Source organism: Protopterus annectens, chromosome 2.part0 (genome assembly GCF_019279795.1).
Source record: "Protopterus annectens isolate FY-2018-M chromosome 2.part0, PAN1.0, whole genome shotgun sequence".
In the NCBI taxonomy this organism is placed as follows: domain Eukaryota; kingdom Metazoa; phylum Chordata; order Ceratodontiformes; family Protopteridae; genus Protopterus; species Protopterus annectens.
This window is the reverse complement of record NC_056728.1, coordinates 1,766,791,508-1,766,809,741: the sequence shown is the minus strand read 5'-3', so window position 1 is coordinate 1,766,809,741 and position 18,234 is coordinate 1,766,791,508. Positions and strand designations below refer to the sequence as shown.

At 36.5% G+C, this 18,234-nt stretch overlaps 2 protein-coding genes across 5 annotated transcripts in view; one reads left to right on the top strand and one right to left on the bottom strand.

Moving 5' to 3' along the window:
• The window catches only part of UBXN10 (UBX domain protein 10), a 186,052-nt gene extending 183,820 nt beyond the window's left edge, over positions 1-2,232 (bottom strand). Inside the window, exon 1 of one of the 3 annotated variants that reach the window (XM_044061800.1) lies at positions 2,129-2,232. The gene's annotated coding sequence lies outside the window, so the exon portion shown is untranslated. The remainder of the gene's footprint in view (positions 1-2,128) is intronic. The other 2 variants (XM_044061798.1, XM_044061799.1) reach the window with 2 other exon arrangements.
• A 99-nt stretch (positions 2,233-2,331) lies between these two features.
• The window catches only part of OTUD3 (OTU deubiquitinase 3), a 753,927-nt gene continuing 738,024 nt past the window's right edge, over positions 2,332-18,234 (top strand). For both annotated transcript variants that reach the window (XM_044061797.1, XM_044061796.1), the window contains exon 1: positions 2,332-2,483. The gene's annotated coding sequence lies outside the window, so the exon portion shown is untranslated. The remainder of the gene's footprint in view (positions 2,484-18,234) is intronic.

Here is an 18,234-nt window from a genome sequence, read left to right as displayed (position 1 = left end):
GGATCTGGATGAGGAGGCCACCAACACTGGCCTAGAGGGGTGGGGGGGATGCTGAAGCCGGGGAGCGGCCTGAAAGCACCTCCAGCTCCAGGGAGAAGCTAGGGGAATGGAGCTGGGAGACTCCACTCTCAGAGCTGAGCTGAGTTTGGCTGGGGGAGTTGCAGATGACAAAAGGCTGGGGGACCATTTGTTTGTCTCCGGTCCTCATAGCGGGAGGTTGAGCCCCAGAGGCCGGGGCAGAGACAGAAGAAGCAGGGGTGGCAGAAGAACTAGAGGTCTGGGCCCTGGTGGTAGGAGGGGGGAGAAAACCTTTCAATATCAGTTTGTTCTTCCTGACGATCAATGTACGGGGATTGAACCCCGCTCAGATCGAGCAGGAGGACTTTAGATGGGTGACCCCTAAACACTCAATGCATAGAATGTGGCCATCAGCTGAGGAAAGCTTGTGGCCATACTCTGTGCACTTCAACATCCCGGTTTGGGAGTCTCCGACTTACCTAAACGTGAGAGGCCCAAACACACAGACACACTCCTAACGAAAGAAAGGAAGAAAAGGATTTTTTTTTGATTACCGACGCTAATGTGGTGGGGGAAGTAATAGTAGAGGAAGAAACTAGATAGAGAGACTTAAGCCCACAAAAAAAAAAAAAATCGCTTATCCAGAAAGTTGCTCAGAGCAGTGTGTCACGATGCCAACAGAGACCTGGCAAAGGAGATTTGGAGGTAGGAGGAAGACAGGGGCATTATGGGTAGGAGAGGAGGTTGGAGCTCAGAGGCTGGAAATGCAGTGGAGTTGGATCGAGTACCCACAGGCTGAAGGACGAATGAAGACAACTTCAGTTGAATACTTAAAATACCAGTATTCTAGTAAACGAAACTGGTAACTGCATTCTTGCATGTAATTTAACTCACTGCTCAGTGTTCTCCATTGTTGCCACTGCGCTGTTAAATGAAAGTGATAATAAGCGTGTCCAATCGGATGTTATTATTGTACCCCAAAAGACAAAGTTATCCTTATAGTGTAAATTAATGGGGGAAGGATAAGAGCACTAGCCCCCATCAAAAATCAAAACAGTGTTAGAGAAAATACAGTTTCCAGAAAATGTTTCACAGTTTTCACTACTACTGTTGTTGCCTCACAATAAGACGCTGACCGGTTCGATTCTCGGCTAAAGCGTCTTCTGCGAGGAGACGTGCGTGAATGGGCGTACTTTCGTTGAAGGTTGTGCGTCAGGGCTGGCAAATCGGCACGTAAAAATCTACTGCCAATCATTAGCGGACCGGAATTCCGCTGTGGCGACCCCTAACCGGGAAAAGCCGAAAGACACAACAACAGCAGTATACTACTACATACGTTTATAACGCTATGTTTACTGTATTATCTTATTTTTGGTCAGAGCTGGTAAACGACAGTTTGTGCGGCAACATGCGTAAGTCTGTTTACTGCAAGAGAAGAAAGTACGGTGGAAAAAAAAACCACACCAGTGCAAGTGACATCATGCTGAGGAGTGGGCCATCATGGAAGTGTGGATCCTATGTCTACCCTAGCTGTAGCCATTCCACCCATATCCGTATTAGTGCTGTGCAACGCAGAAGTTACACAGTTAATGATGTTACAACTACGGCATCCATCAAAATGTCCATATGTCTGCCTTATATTTTGATCTGTTCCTCAATAAAATTACTTTTTCCTTCTGACAAATCAATGACGATTGGTGTCACCAAATAATGACAGACACAGTAATCTAAGACTTCGTATATTTTATAAAAAGCATGCTAAAGCAAAACTTGTTTTAACATTATAACAGCAGCATTTAAAATATATTCTTCATTTGGGGGCCTTTTCACCCCATTGAATGTGGACTTGCCCAGTTTCTTGTACCAAGAAGCTGAGCGCTACATACGATGACGTATTGGGCAATTAATTTCATCATAAGGTTTACTGAATATTTCGTAATACCATAATCGAATCTGCTTAAGTAACTAAGCACATATGATTCAAAAACCTTGTCAATCAGCGCAGTGTTGTTTCCAAACACCTTAGAATCCTGACGAATAGGTTTTGTACAAAAGAAAGTCCATTAATTTTTCATATCAAATATAAGGATAATGTGGGCGTCCAGCTTACCTTGTTGTACTCGTGGGCGGATCAGCCACCCCAGTGGCCCGAAACACAACAAGCATACATCAAGAGTTGCCTCCGGGTGCCTACATTCAACCCGTGTTCCGTAAACAAGCAGCCGATTCTATGGCAACCATGAAGCCACATACAAAAAAGGAGGGTACAAGCGTCCTGATAGTAAATTCAACTACACATATGCGACTCTCATTGGAACATGGGCGGTGTTAATTTTTGTCATGCGGCCGGAAGTAGTGCATCCTTAATGAATGTTGCTTGTGTGATCGGGCTAGTCGTAAACTTGGTATAAGATTTTCCATCGTGAGAAAGTTGACGAGAGGGACCTTAATGAATTGTGACATAGGTTAGTAGCAGTATGAGTTCTTGGTTAGCATTGCAGGGTTATTCTTATGTATTTAACTGTTCCTTCTTGGTCAATACTTGCACTTAGCTGGTGAAATCAGTCTAATTTATGGGTTCTGTTTTTTCTTGGCTGTTTGAGGTGTTTAAATGGTAACTTGGAAGCGTATTTCGATGTTTATTTACAATCCACATAGAAAGTGGAGTTTTGTGAAAGGGTCACGAATGACGTAGAAATGGAGAAACGTTCATACTAAGTGTCGTTTAAATATGCTTAAGTAGGTTATTGTTTTCTCAAAACAGGCATTTTGGATCTTTGAAATGTAGGTTTATAAAGACCTGTTTGTATAATATGAGTTCTCTTCTTGATCCTTAAATGTTTGTTGCTAGCAGTATGCCATATGTCTTTGTTTCCTGCGTAGTAAATACGCTTCGCAATCATATTTAGTTGGGGTATTAGGAAAAATCACGTGAAGAGTTAAATCAAGGTTGAAAACAGAAACATCCCTCCAAAGTGGGTACAGCTGAGTGAGTCTTACTCGCGTGACGTACGCATGTTGTGTGTAAACTGTCTCGCATCAGTGGCAGGAGAGTCCAAGGCACATATTAAGTTCAGATATGTTTGTAAATGATATATTGATAGTATTATTTGGCCTTCAGTGTGGAGCAGCAATTCATAACGTGTGTAGGTGGGAATGGCACTTTAGATTGATTGGTAAGCTGTAAGGTTTATTGTTTGACTATATTTTTGCTTCACTACCTTAGTCCAGTTCTTTTGTAATGTCAGCAGTAGTGCTGCTATGTCCCCTTGGTGGTCATCCTTCCAGTTCCTCACCTGTAGAATTGTACAGCTAAAATTAATTCTGAATGACAAATGTGGCATTCATTTCTATAACCATAACTCCATGTTTTCTGTGGTTGATCAGTATTACCTTCAGGAAGAAGATTAAATGATAAAGGTAGTAGGATAAGGTAACATAATTCACAACCAGAAATCAAGATTGCCATTTTTTTCTTTACAGCGTGTTTTTCGGTACATCATGCAGGCATGTGTTTATTAGGTGGCCAGTACTGACTGTCGGTGGCAGCAGCAACTCAAGTTTGGAAACAAACTTGGTTTATTTGGAGAGTCTGCACTTGGATCTGAGCACTGAAAGGAGTCTTACTGCACTAGTGTTGAAAAAGGGCTGAGACTTTGGCAGGTGTCCAGTAGTGGCCAGATGTGCACATGGCTTGTACACATACCTGCTTTGTGGTGGGGAGATACTTGCATGATGATGGCTGCTAGCAGAGATTGGGTTAACATCCAGCTGGAGTAGTGTTAACATACTGGGTGTTGAGAGGACCAGCAAGCTTTAGTATGTGGTTCCCCTGAGAGTTGGATGTTGCCATACCACTGTGTCATACTGTCATAAAGCTTTAGCATAAAGCCGTTCTGACAGAAGATTGGTTCTAGCATTATCCTGACATATTGACATGAACATTGTTCCCTCTGATATTGTCAGTATTATGTTTATCAACACAATTGTTCTATTGCTCCCTTGATATGGAGGATATTTTTGAAGTATTTTATTTATTTTTTTACATTACAATATGGATTGAAACTTGTTCACATAGTAGACTGGTAGTTTTTGTGGTAGAAAAATGTAGCTCAGTGTATGAGCTGAAATTATCATAACATGCTCTTATCTCAGATACATTTATTTCACTATTTAAAAAATTGCAAAGGCCATTCTGTTATGGTAATGTAAAACAAAATACTACAGCCATCTGTTACTTCCTTCAGTAAGGAGCTGTGTCATTACTGGAGTCCTCATGCAGAAAATCTGCAGAAAATCAAAACATGTCTGACCAGTTCTTCAGTCTGCCAAAAAGCACTGTACTTTTAGGTTTTGTACTTGATGGTTTTCAAAGTAGTAACCATGTGTGTGTGTTTATAATATTATAGTATGTTGTATTTGGGTGTACATGAAATGATCTAAAGAACATTTGATCAACAATAAAATTGACAGTAAAATATTTAAACACAAAAGGCAGACAAAATTGAAGTTGTACTAAGCCCTTTTATGTGTATATAGGGTACTTTTTCTTAGTATAACTCCAATTTTTTTTTTTGTTTTTCAGTTTTGACATTTTTCAGTTTAGATCTTTTTGCAACTAAATATTTTGCTGTTGATCATTTTAGTGGCGATCAAATGTTGTTTGGATCATTTCAGGTACAGCTATATACACATACATGTATATTTGCAAAATATGCTTCTTCTTTACATGTATAAGCTGCATAAACAACTCTGTAGAGAACCTAATTAACAATGTTAATTAAATATGAATAGGATGGCAAATCTCTTTATGTAGTTCAGCTCTGTGTAAAATGTTTTTTTTTTATCTTTACTCTTATAGTACCTTATTTTGTGCATATATGCTTAATTATTTCACTTTTTTTAATCCGATTTTAGTAAGATGTCTGCAATCAAATTTCTCTCTCTCTCTCTCTCTTTTTTTTTGTTTTCTCTCTCTCCTCTCTTTCTCTGTTTTTTCAAGTTTTTCTGAGCTGCCATACCCACCATGCTACCATGTAACTTTTTTCCCCCTCCTTATACATTTCTTATACTGCAGGTGGGGTCTTGGTAACTTCTGCATAAAGGAGAAAATGGATGTTGGTCTACTAATATGTTCCTGTATTTAACATGACTTTACTGCTGTTTTTTTTTTTCACAGTACTTATGTAATCAAAATGGGTAAATCCCAAGCATCTTGTCATTGTTTGCTGTTCGCATCCCTTTCAGTTGCATGTTCCTTTTCAACATTGCTACTTTCCACATGTCTAACACTTTTCTTTTTTTGTAAGTTTCTTATCTTTTCTGTACATTATTCTTCAGCCCTGTTGAGTATGTTTTGCTAATTATCAAAAGACAAGATTTCCCTTCCAGATTTTTAAAAGGGATGCAAATAAGAGGGAGCACTTTAATGTCTCACATGCACATGTCAATATATTTTAATCTGTGCATGTTCTATTTACTGTTGTTCTTTGTGTCATGATGCTTGCCTATGTTATATCTATGCCACCCTTTTAGGAGACCCTGCCATTCTTTGTGTTTTACCTATGCTGCCCTTTTAGGAGCCACCACCCATTTCTTTACTTATTAGTCTTAAACCTTGATGGACTCTTAAGTAAGATATGTTCAGTTTTACAGTTTAGACTTGAAAACAGTTTCTAGTCCTTTGGTCTCTCCAAATCAGAGCCATTTAATTCAGAATGGTATTGTATGCAAACACAAGAAATTTGTTTCTGAATGTCTTTACTACATCTAGAGTCAATTTAAAAGGGGAAGGAGTGACCTGGCCTTACTCTTTTATGTAAAGAGCACATGCATATACATACATGCAAAAACTTTAACACAGATCAGTGCCTTGTTACTAACTTATCTGTTTACTGTAATTGGATATGCAGTGCCACATGTAGTGCTGTTGAAAAATATGTAGCAAACTTTATGGTTTAAACAATAGCCATAGGCCACTGGTGAAAACTAACCCACCTGGTTAATAGGAACACTCTGCAATTCCAGATTATTTAGTTGGCTCCAGGAGGCTGAATGTGTCCTTGTACTCCTGGCAGTACCAGTAGCAAGACTGATCTGGAGCCTCGAAGTCCCAGCTATTTTATGAAAAAAAATTATCCCAAGCAGCTTGTAAGGTGTGCATATTTTGTGCCAAACCAGGAGCAAGAGCATACAATGTGTTTCCATGTGACAGTATTACTTGAAGTGCAGAACAGTAAGATGGTGTTGCTGAATTAGCCAAGGTCTGGAAGAATTTGTGCAGTAGTTTCCATCTATATGTTTAGTAATTGAAATATTATACTGCTTGGGAAGGTACTTATCGGGTCCATTAAAAATCTTTTAATGCTGTTCACATAGAATTTTATTTTAGTATTTCAAAGATAAATGTAAGAACAGGGGGGGATAAAATAGAGAACATGCCTGTCAACCACTTAGTGCAAGAAATCTGGACAAAGCCGACAGAAAAAACACAGGAGTTGACTTAAAGAATCTGGAGTATCTTGGACTTGAACCAGAGTCTAGTGTTGTGAGATGAAGAAAACTGCAACAGTGAAATTAGTGAATAAGTGAAGGACTGTAAAGCATCAGTAACATTTGTGAAATCTGGGTTTGCAGGAAAAAGTGGCTGAGAAAGACTGGACTTTTATAAACTTGTGGGTGGACTGTAAAACATATACCCCATCTTATTTATGTTTAGAAGGACAATAAAGGGGCAAAATAGTAACTGTAAGTAAAATACTTTTTGTTCTTATTAATATTTATAAAAATTATATAAACTGTATGTTACATATAGTAAAACAGTTGTGTAGTTAGGTGGGGTTCAAGGTGGAGGGTGTCTTTTCAGTGACTATGTGTTAAAGGTATTAAAGTAAACCAGTAGTTTAGTATTTGTTTTTATAGCCTTTACAGTATAATAAAAGAAAGTTTAATGTTAATATGTTGTGATCCTGGGGCTGCTGAGAAGGGGTTGGGATGTAAAAGTGCACATATATTTTTTTAATATATAATATAATCAGGAAAACTGTCTACAGTCTTTGAGGCAAACCTACACTCTAACAAGATACCTCAGAAGCTGGCACAATAAGGAGATTGAGACTGAAAGTTCAATTCAGAAATTCCTTCTTCATTAAAATCTACTTCAATACAAACAATCCACAAGATAGAATCCAAAACAGTCTGAAAAATATGAAAATATTAAGCGCTTTTATTCGTTAAAATACTGTTAACCAGTCGAACTTCATCAGAATAATGGTGGAATGAAATAAGAACTAGTGGGGAAAAAAAATTACATTCTGGAGGGGCTGTATCCTCCCTATCTAAACCAGCTAAGGATGCTTCTAACATTAAGGTTCCTGTTGAGTCCAGGGCACATGTGTGCCTGTAAGCTATCTCGATTCTTTAACTTCCAGAAGGTGATTGCAGTCACCAAAAGGCAAAGAAACCCGTTCAAGAACCACAAAATGGGAAGTTTTGTACTGTGCATTATTAAGTGTGTTTACGTAAAGCATTCTTAATGTCTCTCCTTCTAAGTGCTCGTCTGTGTTCTTTAATACGCTCACTTAATTTCCTTGTGGTTTTGCCTACATAAAACGCTTTGCAACAGTCACACACTATATTATATTGTATGTTATTTCATTTTAACTTAAAAGTTAATGTCTAGAGTAATGCAAAGAGGTACTTGCGTATTATCGCAACCAGATTTTCGCAGTTGCGAATTTAGAATACTTCTGTACAAATGAGGCCACATACCACTGTAAGGTGGTATTTAGGGTCTGTTTTTTATTTGTTGTGGACTAGCTTTGCATTACAGGGTCTGTGAAGGGGAAGACAAACATTTGAGGAAACCCGTTTCCTGATTTCAGAGTGCCTTACACACGCACGCTTGAATTAGAATGCCTGCTGTTGTTCTGACAAACGGATTCTTTTGACTGTGTGGAAGGAAAAGGCAAAGGCAGACCCTGTAATGATGGTTTTGGTCACCTTTTTTTGGGGGGGGGGGGGGAGTACTATTTGTAAAGACATCTTCAGGTCAAAATTAAAAAAAAAAAAACTGCTAACAGCCACAAAGTACAGGAAGAAGTGCATTGTCCGGCAATAAGATGTTTTGGGAAGTATTCTTACTACGTGTGTAATCATGAAAGTGATTTTGAGTTTATCTGTATTTGTAAAGTATGGCCATGGGGACACTTTGTTAGCACCTTAACTGAAATTATTGACTGGAGTTTGTGTAACTCAGCACTTTACCTAACCTAAGAAAAGCAGTAATCCTTGCCCTTGACATATTTACAATCTCCTATTGTCGCAGGGTGTATTTGGTGACTCGCTTTTCCAGTAGCTCACATCGTCTTGACAAATGCAGGCACTGCAAAGCGGAGCACCACTGTGTAGTTTCAGGAGGAAAGAGGTACAAACTCGCACCCTTTCTCCTCTTCGTGGCTCATCCCCACATTGACAGAGTAATGTTTTATTCTTAACATTCTCCTTTATAGATTAAGCAACCTGTTTCCGCACACATATACCAAATTATGGCAGTGCGGAAATCTGGTTGCGATAATACGCAAGTACCAATGCCCTTCTTAATGTATAAACAAGTGTTTTTTGTAAGTGAGTAGGCTTTAAAAATAAGACAAAATGCTGAAAGCAATGAAAATGCAAAGGTATTAGCTTGTGTTTTCCATTAGCAAATGTCCAGTGGGAGTAAAGAAGTCTGTAACTGAGAACAGCTGTACATTCTGTTGAGGAAAATCGAGAGAGATTCATTGCTGAGTACTTTTCAATGGAGACTTACTGTCTGCAGGTGCAAGCAATTAATCTTGAGAGCTCTGAGCATTTTTTACTAAGGAAAATGCAACATTTAATGGTACAGTGGTTGAAGTTTGAAATTATGGGAAGTAACAGCAATCTTCCTACTTTAAAGAATTTAATGAAACACTGTACAATTTATTTTTCTTTAAAGATGGCTAGATTGCTTCTTCTTTGGGCTAAAAGTTAATGAAGCATACAAGCTGCTTTCTACATATGGGAGGGGAATAGAGATAAGAGCAGAACAGCAGACTGTGTAAGTGGGAACACAGGCTGTAATGTGCTTTAGCATGGGTAACCTTAATTTTACATTAGGTAATGTCTTTGGATGCAGCTGTCAGTTTGTGGCAGTTGTTTCTATCCAGAGGATTAAACTTGGATGCAGCTGTCAGTTTGTGGCAATTATTGTTAGCCAGAGGGTTAAACATCATGTGTGTGTGTGTGTGTGTGTGTGTGTGTGTGTTTGTGTTTTTTATTTTTAAAGATGTACATAGTTTTATGTGATTGTTTTAATAGGGGATGAAGGTGTTTTGAAAATTTATTTAGTTTTTGTTAGTTTCTTTAAAACAAAAAGTTCTGAAAATGTGAAAAGGTTCAGTTAGAGATGAGAAAAAAACTGTATAAAAGATCAGTCTGCCAATGATTTAATTTGTGCATGTAACACAAAAGTTGGAAATGCACATTTAAAAAAAAAAGGTTCCGTCTCAAATGGCCCCTTCAGTGTCTAGTGGGCTCCCATCAACGTGATAATTCGTGGGAACTGAGTTTTTTCCAAAGGAGATAAGCATTCTTTGGCGATAAGCTTCAGGCCATGGTTCTGACACCAGTCATTGGTCTCTGAGATGCCCATTTGTAGGATGCCTGCATCACTTGGGCAGTTGATAATGACTCCTAGCTTGCAGTCTTCAGTGTACTTGGTCAGCCAGAGTCCTTCTCTGTTGGCCTGAACTTCTGAGAAGTAGATGGTAAACAGGAGAGGCCCCAGGACCAAGCCCTGTGGGACTCTACTCGTGACTGGTCAACAGTCTGACTTAGAATGAGCAACTTTCACTCTGTGGGTCATGTCTATGAGCCAATTTGCAGCCCACCTACTGATGTAAGGATTGATGCCTAGTATGGTCAGTTTATCAATGATACCAAACATTCAGCAGAGTCCAAAACTGTTCTTCCATTTAAAACCTTAGGGTCCCAGGACATGGCAACACTCCCCCCTCACATTGCCATTTAATGATAGCAACAATAACATTATATTCAAATGCAGCATAACAGCAAGATAAAGTTTCAGAAAACGACAGTACAACTCTCCAACAAACATGCCAGTTGCAAGTGCTGAAATCATCTGGACTCTTACACAGTAAACCTCCTTGACTGACATCAGATGAAAAATCTAGAAACTTTCCCAGATAGTCCAGCCATTGTCATTCTTTGACAGTTGCAATGGCAGCAAACTCTTCTTAGGGAAACATCCTCACAAATGTAGATAAATGAAACCGGTGAAAGTGCATGGACTGTTGGTAGTGGAGCTGACTAAGTACCACTAGTAACAGTGGCGTTTCCTTTCATTCTGCATCCCAGTAGATCATCGTCGTTCTTTTAATTTTGTCACGTTTGCCTCTTTTCTACAAAACCACATTGATCCATGTCTGTCAGTTTTGGCAACACCTTTGGGATTCTGTTAGCTAGTATATACATAAACACTTTATAATCGTGGTTTAAAATTGAAATGAGTCTATGTAAAGCTGAGTCTGAAGGATTTTACTCTCTTTGTGTAATACGGGCACTACAGCTTTCTCCCAAGATGGTGGTATTCACCCCCAGCCCTTTAAAATTACTGTTAAACAAATCCTTCCAGATCTTTGACTTTCTTCCCTGAAACTTCTCCAGTAGTACTATCTGTTCCTTGAATCATATCTGTTGATTAGACATTACCATTTTGTCTCCTTTCTTCCTGTTTTAGCTATTAATTGTTGAATGTCCTCTTCCTCTAAACATGAAATAATCAAGTCTTCGATAAATATTTTCACATTCCTCTGTTTTATATAGTTTTCACAAAATGTCCAAAATATATCTAATACCAGTATAGGATCTGCGGTTAATTTTCTTGCTTTGGGCTTCCTAAGTGTGGTAACACTTTCTGCCTAGTTGATGTGGTAAAAATGTGTTTTCTGGAGTTGTTAAAATAGTTGATTAACAGTGACCATTCTAATCTTTTTATTTTATCCTTTGACTGGGTTAGTCCCACCAGGCTAGTGACCCCTCTTTAGGAGGATACCTGGGTTGGTATTTATACTGCTGGGGAAATTTGGCCAGGGCATATTAGAATTTCCCCTACCTGTCATTGTTGCGACTGGGAGCCATTTTGCATGGGCATTTCTTGTTCTGTTCCAGGTCTGGAGAAATGGGGAGGCAGATGGAGAAAGAATGAGATAATGTAGTGGTGAGAGATATAGTGAAGAAAGCCAGTATTGAGACTGGAGAATGAGTGCAGTATTCTGAGTAAATGTTTTAAAGAAATCTGTTTGATGGAAATGGGTGAACAAATGATGGATGCATAATTAAAGCCTTCTAGTTGGGAAGATTACAGGATGATTTACTTAAAGAAGTGATGATGCAGAGTGAGACAGAAAATGAAGTAGATATTCCCTGGGGGGATGTTACGGAGAAAGTACAAAAGGAGGATGCAGAGACGATCTTGAAAAACAGTGGTGAGATGGAAAATAAAACATAATGAGAGAAAGTAAAAGAAGGCAAAAGAGGAATAGCAGAAATGAAAAAGACAAGAAAAATGAAAACGGACATACATGGTAATGATTCCAAGTAAAGAAGAAAAATAAATGGACAGAACATGGTAATGATTCCAAGTAAAGAAGAAAAATAAATGGACAGATATGAAGTGTGTGACCATTTTAATAGCTCCTTTGGGTGTAAAAGTACACGAGGTAAGAGCATTTATTCTTTATTAACAGAGACACATTTTGTGACATTATATTTATGGATGTTTTTTCATTAGAAAATTTTCTTGGAGACCATGAAAAAGACTGTAACCCATGGAGGTTTTTATGAGAGAAAATCATTTAACAGGGAAAAAGAAAATTCATGTACAATTTCGAACAGAGTTGGAAAGAGAGACTTTGAAAGGACATTTCAAAACTTTATGGAAGAAGTACTGGACATTACAAAATTTTATGATAAAAGTGATTTATGGACTGATAGAGGGGATTGTAATATTGTGTTTAAAAATAGAGAAAAAAATATACATATCCCAAGCATGAACGTGGAGGGAATAGGGGTGTTGTCAACTATTGGGAACCACCCAATGTGTATATGTATATATGTGTGTGTGTGTGTGTGTGTGTGTGTGTGTATGTGTATGTATGTATGTATATATATATATATATATATATATATATATATATATATATATATATATATTTTTTTTTTTTTTTTGTGGAAAAGGACATTTGATAAGTAACTGTGATTAAAAGAAAATTATATATTTGTGTGGAAATAGGACGTGATGCAAAAAAATGTGAAATAAAATGCTGTAAATGTAACAATTTGATATTGATGGATTGTAAAAATGAGTAAGGAAAAAAGAAGAACGTGAACAAAGAAAAGACATTTTAGAAGTAGTAGAAACAGAAAAAAAAACTGATGAAAAAAATAGAGGACATAGAGGAAGGCTCCAAAATAAGCAACAATGAAAAATAAATTGGGAAATAGTAAAAGAAAAAAAGAATTCTAAGAGGGAGAGAGAGATGAGATTTAAAGGGATAGGTAGGAAAGAAAAAGGAAATGGATGAAACATATATAGCTAATGGGTTGGGGTTTGGCATTATGGTTAAGGTGTTTGACTCTCCGACAGAAGGTACAGTGTTTGATTCTCACCTTTGGGAGGGGAATTGGCTAGGCTTAAAATGGCTCATTAAGGCAGCAAACTTGGTAATTAGCTATGAATTTATGAAACCATTAATTTAAGGAAAAGGGAAAATGAAAATTTTAGAGTGCTTTCTGTAATGTGAATAGTATTAAGAGCATTATAAAAAGAACAGGGGTTTTAGAGTGGTGTAATACATGTGATGTAGATTTAATTATATTAGAAGACACAATTTTTAAGAAATGAAGAAATATTACAAATAGAGAAACTACAGGGAAGAAACATAACCATCAATTTGGGAAATGAGCAATGTTCTGGAAGCTGCATTCTGTAGAAATATAGTAAATATAATGCAGCTTTAGCGGAAGCCGCGGTGGTACAGCAGTAGCGTTGTTGACTCACAGCAAGAGGTTCTCCTGTTCGATTCACGGCTGGAGTGCCTTCTGTGTGGAGTCTGCATGTCCTCCCTGCAGTCGAGTGGCCTTCGAAAGACCTGGGTGAATGGGCGTGCCTTCGTTGAAGGTCAGGCGTCGGGCTGGCAACTTGACACCATAAAAAATCTACTGCCAATCAATAGCGGACCAGAGTTCCGCTGTGGCGACCCCTAACCGGGAAAAGCCGAAAAGATAAACAATAACAACGTAATGCAGCTTTAGCAAAAATGGGAAGATTAACCATTGTAGATTTAAAATGTAATGAACAAGTTTATATACCTGTACCCGTATATGCTTGTATTTATTGTAAAAAAAAAAAAAGGGAAAGCTTATTTCATCAGACTTTACACTAGTGATAAATGTGAATATTATAATAGAACAGGAAACTTTAATTGTGATTTAGGAGGCAAGTATACAAAGAAAGGGAGTAGTATAAGAAAAATGTTAGAAGTTATGGTCAGGTAAGCCATCGGGACAAAACATCATAGACTTACAAAAGGAGAAGTTATAGAACTGAAATAGATTATTTTATAGTATCAGAAGATTTAGTTATAGGAGAAGGGGTGATCATCTAACAATATGGCTAGAATTAAAGAAAAACAAGGAATATGAAAAATAGGCAGATGAATAAAAAGCATAAATGTAAAGGCATGGAATGAAGAAGGAAAGAGATTAGTAATAACATTTTAGAAAAATTGGTCTGAATGGTGGCTGATATTTAAGGAAAAATATAAAAAAAATGATTGTTTTCCCCAGTGGCAATATGATGCAAGAAAAGCAGATTAAATTAAGAATAATACAAAAGAACTTGTAACAATGCATTGAAAGATTTAGAACATATCAATATAAAGTACTTTGACAGAGAAAAAGAATTAAATGAAAGAAATCAAGAAAAAGTAGGAATACTTATATAAGCAAATATATTTTTTATAAAGTAAAGAAGTATAGAGTTACTTAAGCAGATTAGTAAAGGAAGAGGGTAATGTTATGAGACAGATTAAAAATGTAAAAGGAGAAGTAGAACTTGGGGAAAAGATTCTGAATACTTTTAGTGCAATATGTACAAGAAATGTTTAAATAAAAAAAGGTAATGAAAAAACATGGAAAGTAAAAGTTAACAAGAAGAGAATAAGGAGCTGGAAAAGGAGATTTATTTATGTGAAACTAGATGAAGTGCTAGAACAAGCAAGCAATAATACCCAACAGGGTGTGTGTTAATGTGTAATTCATGCCTGCCCAGGGGTGTTGTGAGGCCTGACACCACAGGAGGAGGGCCTCTACACCCCTGGAAGGGCATTAATTATACATTAACACACCCTGGAGGGCATTATTGCACTTAGAGAATGGTCTCTCTGTAAAATTGTGTTTTACTTGCTTATATATTTTTTTAGTTTATTTTTGATGTAAAATAGTTCCTCCGCCTAATGTTTCATACTTGTATATGTTAATGGTGTTGGGAGAAAGCATTTTATATGCAAAATATATAAAAAAAAAAAAAAAAGTAAAACTGTACTTAAAATACATAAGTAAGTAAAACACAAGAATTTGAGAGAGAAACTGTACTCTAAGGGCTGGCAGAGATCCTTCTCTCTTCACTCTCTTTCACACACGCTTCCAGGGGATCGTTGGTTCACTTTCGCACTTCACACGCACATACACACGCACACACACACACACACACACACATCTCTCTGCTCTCATGCACGCATTCACTTAGACAAGATTGGTCTCACTCTCTCTTTCTCAGTCTCTCTTAGTCTCCAGCTGATTTCATACACACACTGTCCCACTCACACGCAGTCTCCTCCTATTATATACATGAATTCACTCACAAATCACTCTCTAGATCTCTCTGTCACACACACAGTCTCTCTGCTTTCATGCACGCATTCACTGACACATGCAGAAACACACACACACACACACACACACACACACACACTCTCACTAACTCAGTCTCAATTGAGGGCTTTCTCTCTCTTACTGTCCTACATGCATACAGTCTCTCTCACACACTTTATTTTTTTATTATTTTTTTTTATTTTACACTCATTAAACAGCAGAAGCGCTGCTTAGCGATTGTAAAATAATGGAGGCTGTTTCATTTTCTGAGTCCGAGCTCCTCTGCAGTTGATATGCTGCCATCAAGCTGCTGATTCATTTTCTGTGGGTATTACATATACATTGTTAACCTGCTGGATAATGTTCATTCTCCAGTTAGGGTACTGATGTACAGTAAGCCCATTGTCTAAGTAAATATAGATTTAGCTGCAGAACTAGATGGAAAAGGGTATGAAATTTTAAAAGGATTAGAAAAAATTTTTTTTAAAGAATGGTTAAATGAAGAAACTATGCATAAAGAATTATGTAGTGGAATACTTTAAATTCTTAAGAAAGAAGGAAGCGAGAAGACAACTAAAAAACTCGAGACTGATAGTATTGAATAATCATTATAAGATCTTTATGAAAATAATACAAAAGAGATTTGAAACTAAAATGGAAAATTATTATAGAAGATAGCATATAGTATAAAGGGGAATGAGTATCAAGAATTATTAATGATAGAGAAATTGTGAATGATATTATGTATAGGAAAGAAGAAGCTAAAATTATGTAAGGCGTTTGATACAACTTCACATAAAATATTATGGGTAATAATGAAAGACTGTAAGTATGAAAGTTAGGAACTTTTGCATGTCGGCATATAGTAATAATAAAGGAAAAATATTTGTAAATGACTGGTTAAGCCAATAGGTGCATATGTTGAGTGCTGTAAGACAAGGATGCCCAATGAGTTGTATACTCTGTGCATTAGTTATAAATATGGTAGTATGTGAAATAAATTACAAAATGAAGGAGTGGGGTATATAACACCTGAAGGTGCATTAGTTATAAATATGGTAGTATGTGAAATAAATTACAAAATGAAGGAGTGGGTTATATAACACCTGAAAAGTGTTTCAGACCTGTTAATATATGCAGATGACAAATTATTGCAAAAAAAAAACAATTGGATAAAATAAGTAGTAATTTGCACTAACTAGTGTCTGGAGGTAATAAAGGTGGCTTTAAATAAAGGGAAAATTACAGGTTTAGGTGATGTAGTTAAGATAATTGGCATATAGTTTGCAATTAATGACATTTCTGTGTTGGGTGTAAAATTTGTGAATAAAGATGTAAATAGAATTCAGTGGGGGCAAAGTAGAAGAAATAAAGCAAACCTGACTTTTCTGGTGAACATAAATATCAAATAAGCTTTTTTTTTCTAAATGATAAGTCAGTACTGATTGGGAAAATAGCATACTTAGAGAATGTATTTATGTTGACAACAGTATTTAAAAAGGAATTATTGCAGATGATTATTTTCCATTTATATGGGGTTCTAGAGTAAACCCAGTAAAATGAGGAGTTTTGTATGTAAATAAAAAGGAAGGAGGTTTAGGCTTAATTAACACAGTTGTGTATGCTGCTTCATTAAATTAGTACACAGTGTTAAAGTGGATAAATGGACAAAGGTGGGAGATCAGTAGTAAAATGGTATAAATATAAGCATGATAAGTTTGGGGGTATGGTTAAAAAAGAGAGAGAAAAAGGAGTGTATAAATGAAGAAATGAATGTTACCAAAATAAATATTTTTGTAGGAAATTAAAATTGATATAGAAAAAGAAAAGTATGGTATAATAGTGTAATAAAACATTAACACGTCAGATGAAAAAAATAAAGCTATAAAATAAGAAGCAAATGGTGTAATAAGAAAGCATGTCACGATTTTTTGTGGAGACTGGTAATAGATAAATTACCAGTAAAAGGATATATGCCACATAAAAAGAAAAGTGATAGAATATGTTTACATTGTCAAGAAGAAACTACTGAACGTGTATTTTTTAAATGTAAGAGTAAAAACATTATGGGAAAAACTATGTGAAGATTTTTTTTGAAAATATAAATGGATAAAATCAAGATGGCTATGATTAAATATGGATATTATAAGAATCGAAGTAAAGGCTGTGTTAAAAGAATAGATACTTTATTTAAGTCATATGGGTTTTATCAAATAGAAGAATAAATGAAATGATGTTTAATGGTAAATACTTATTGTTGCTAAAATTTAAAATCAGATGGTGGTTATCAAAAAAAAGCAAGTTTGAGTAGGGATAAAAATTTAGTATGATTGTAAGGAAAATGAATATGGTTAGATGTGTTTGCATCTCTATATTTGTACATTTGTAAATATTTGCAAATATGCTGTAAATAAGATTTGTTTTTTTGTATATAAATAAAGGATCCCTACCTGTTTTGATAAGTGGCATGGGATCTTTTACATCCACCCAAGCTACCACCAACTCAAGTAGATAGGACCTTGTTTAATATCTCATCTGAAGGATGACGCACTCAGGAGTGCAGTACTGCTCATTATGCTGCAGTGTCAGCATTTCGTCTAACTGGTGTGGAAATAGAACCTATTGGTACCAAAGGTGAGTGTACTACCTGTTGCTCCACTGGCACTACTAATTATCCAAATACTCTTCTTATCCCGTGAGCACTCTGCAGTTGTTCCTCTTCCTGTTGAGATTCTCCGTATTGTTAACCTCTCTAAATTCCTAAGTCTCTCTCTGTCTTATTTCTGCTGTGTTTTTAAACTCCCGTTTTCATTTCATCCTACTCACTAGCTGTCTTGTTTGAAGAATTTTCTATTTTCCCTTATAACAGTTGAATCGTTTCCAATGGCCATTTCTTAAATTCTTCCCTTTTTAACGGGTCAATAGGAAAGCATCAGTTTTCATTTTACTTCATTATCGTGCATCTTTATCTTGGTATTAGTGAATGATCTGAAATAGTTACTGTACTTGTATCAAAGCATTCAATATATTTCACAGATGGCATGTGCATTTAAATGTATATCTAATATAGCCCAGTTATTGCATCTTGCATAGTAATATGCAAATTCTGTCAGGGTTCCTACTTTTGACTTCACATCTCCCATATCAAATTTTCTTATATTTTTCTTTCTGAACTCTACCCCATTTTGTAAAAAATTTACTTATCCATGTCCCCTGATACATTTTTACTATTGCATATTT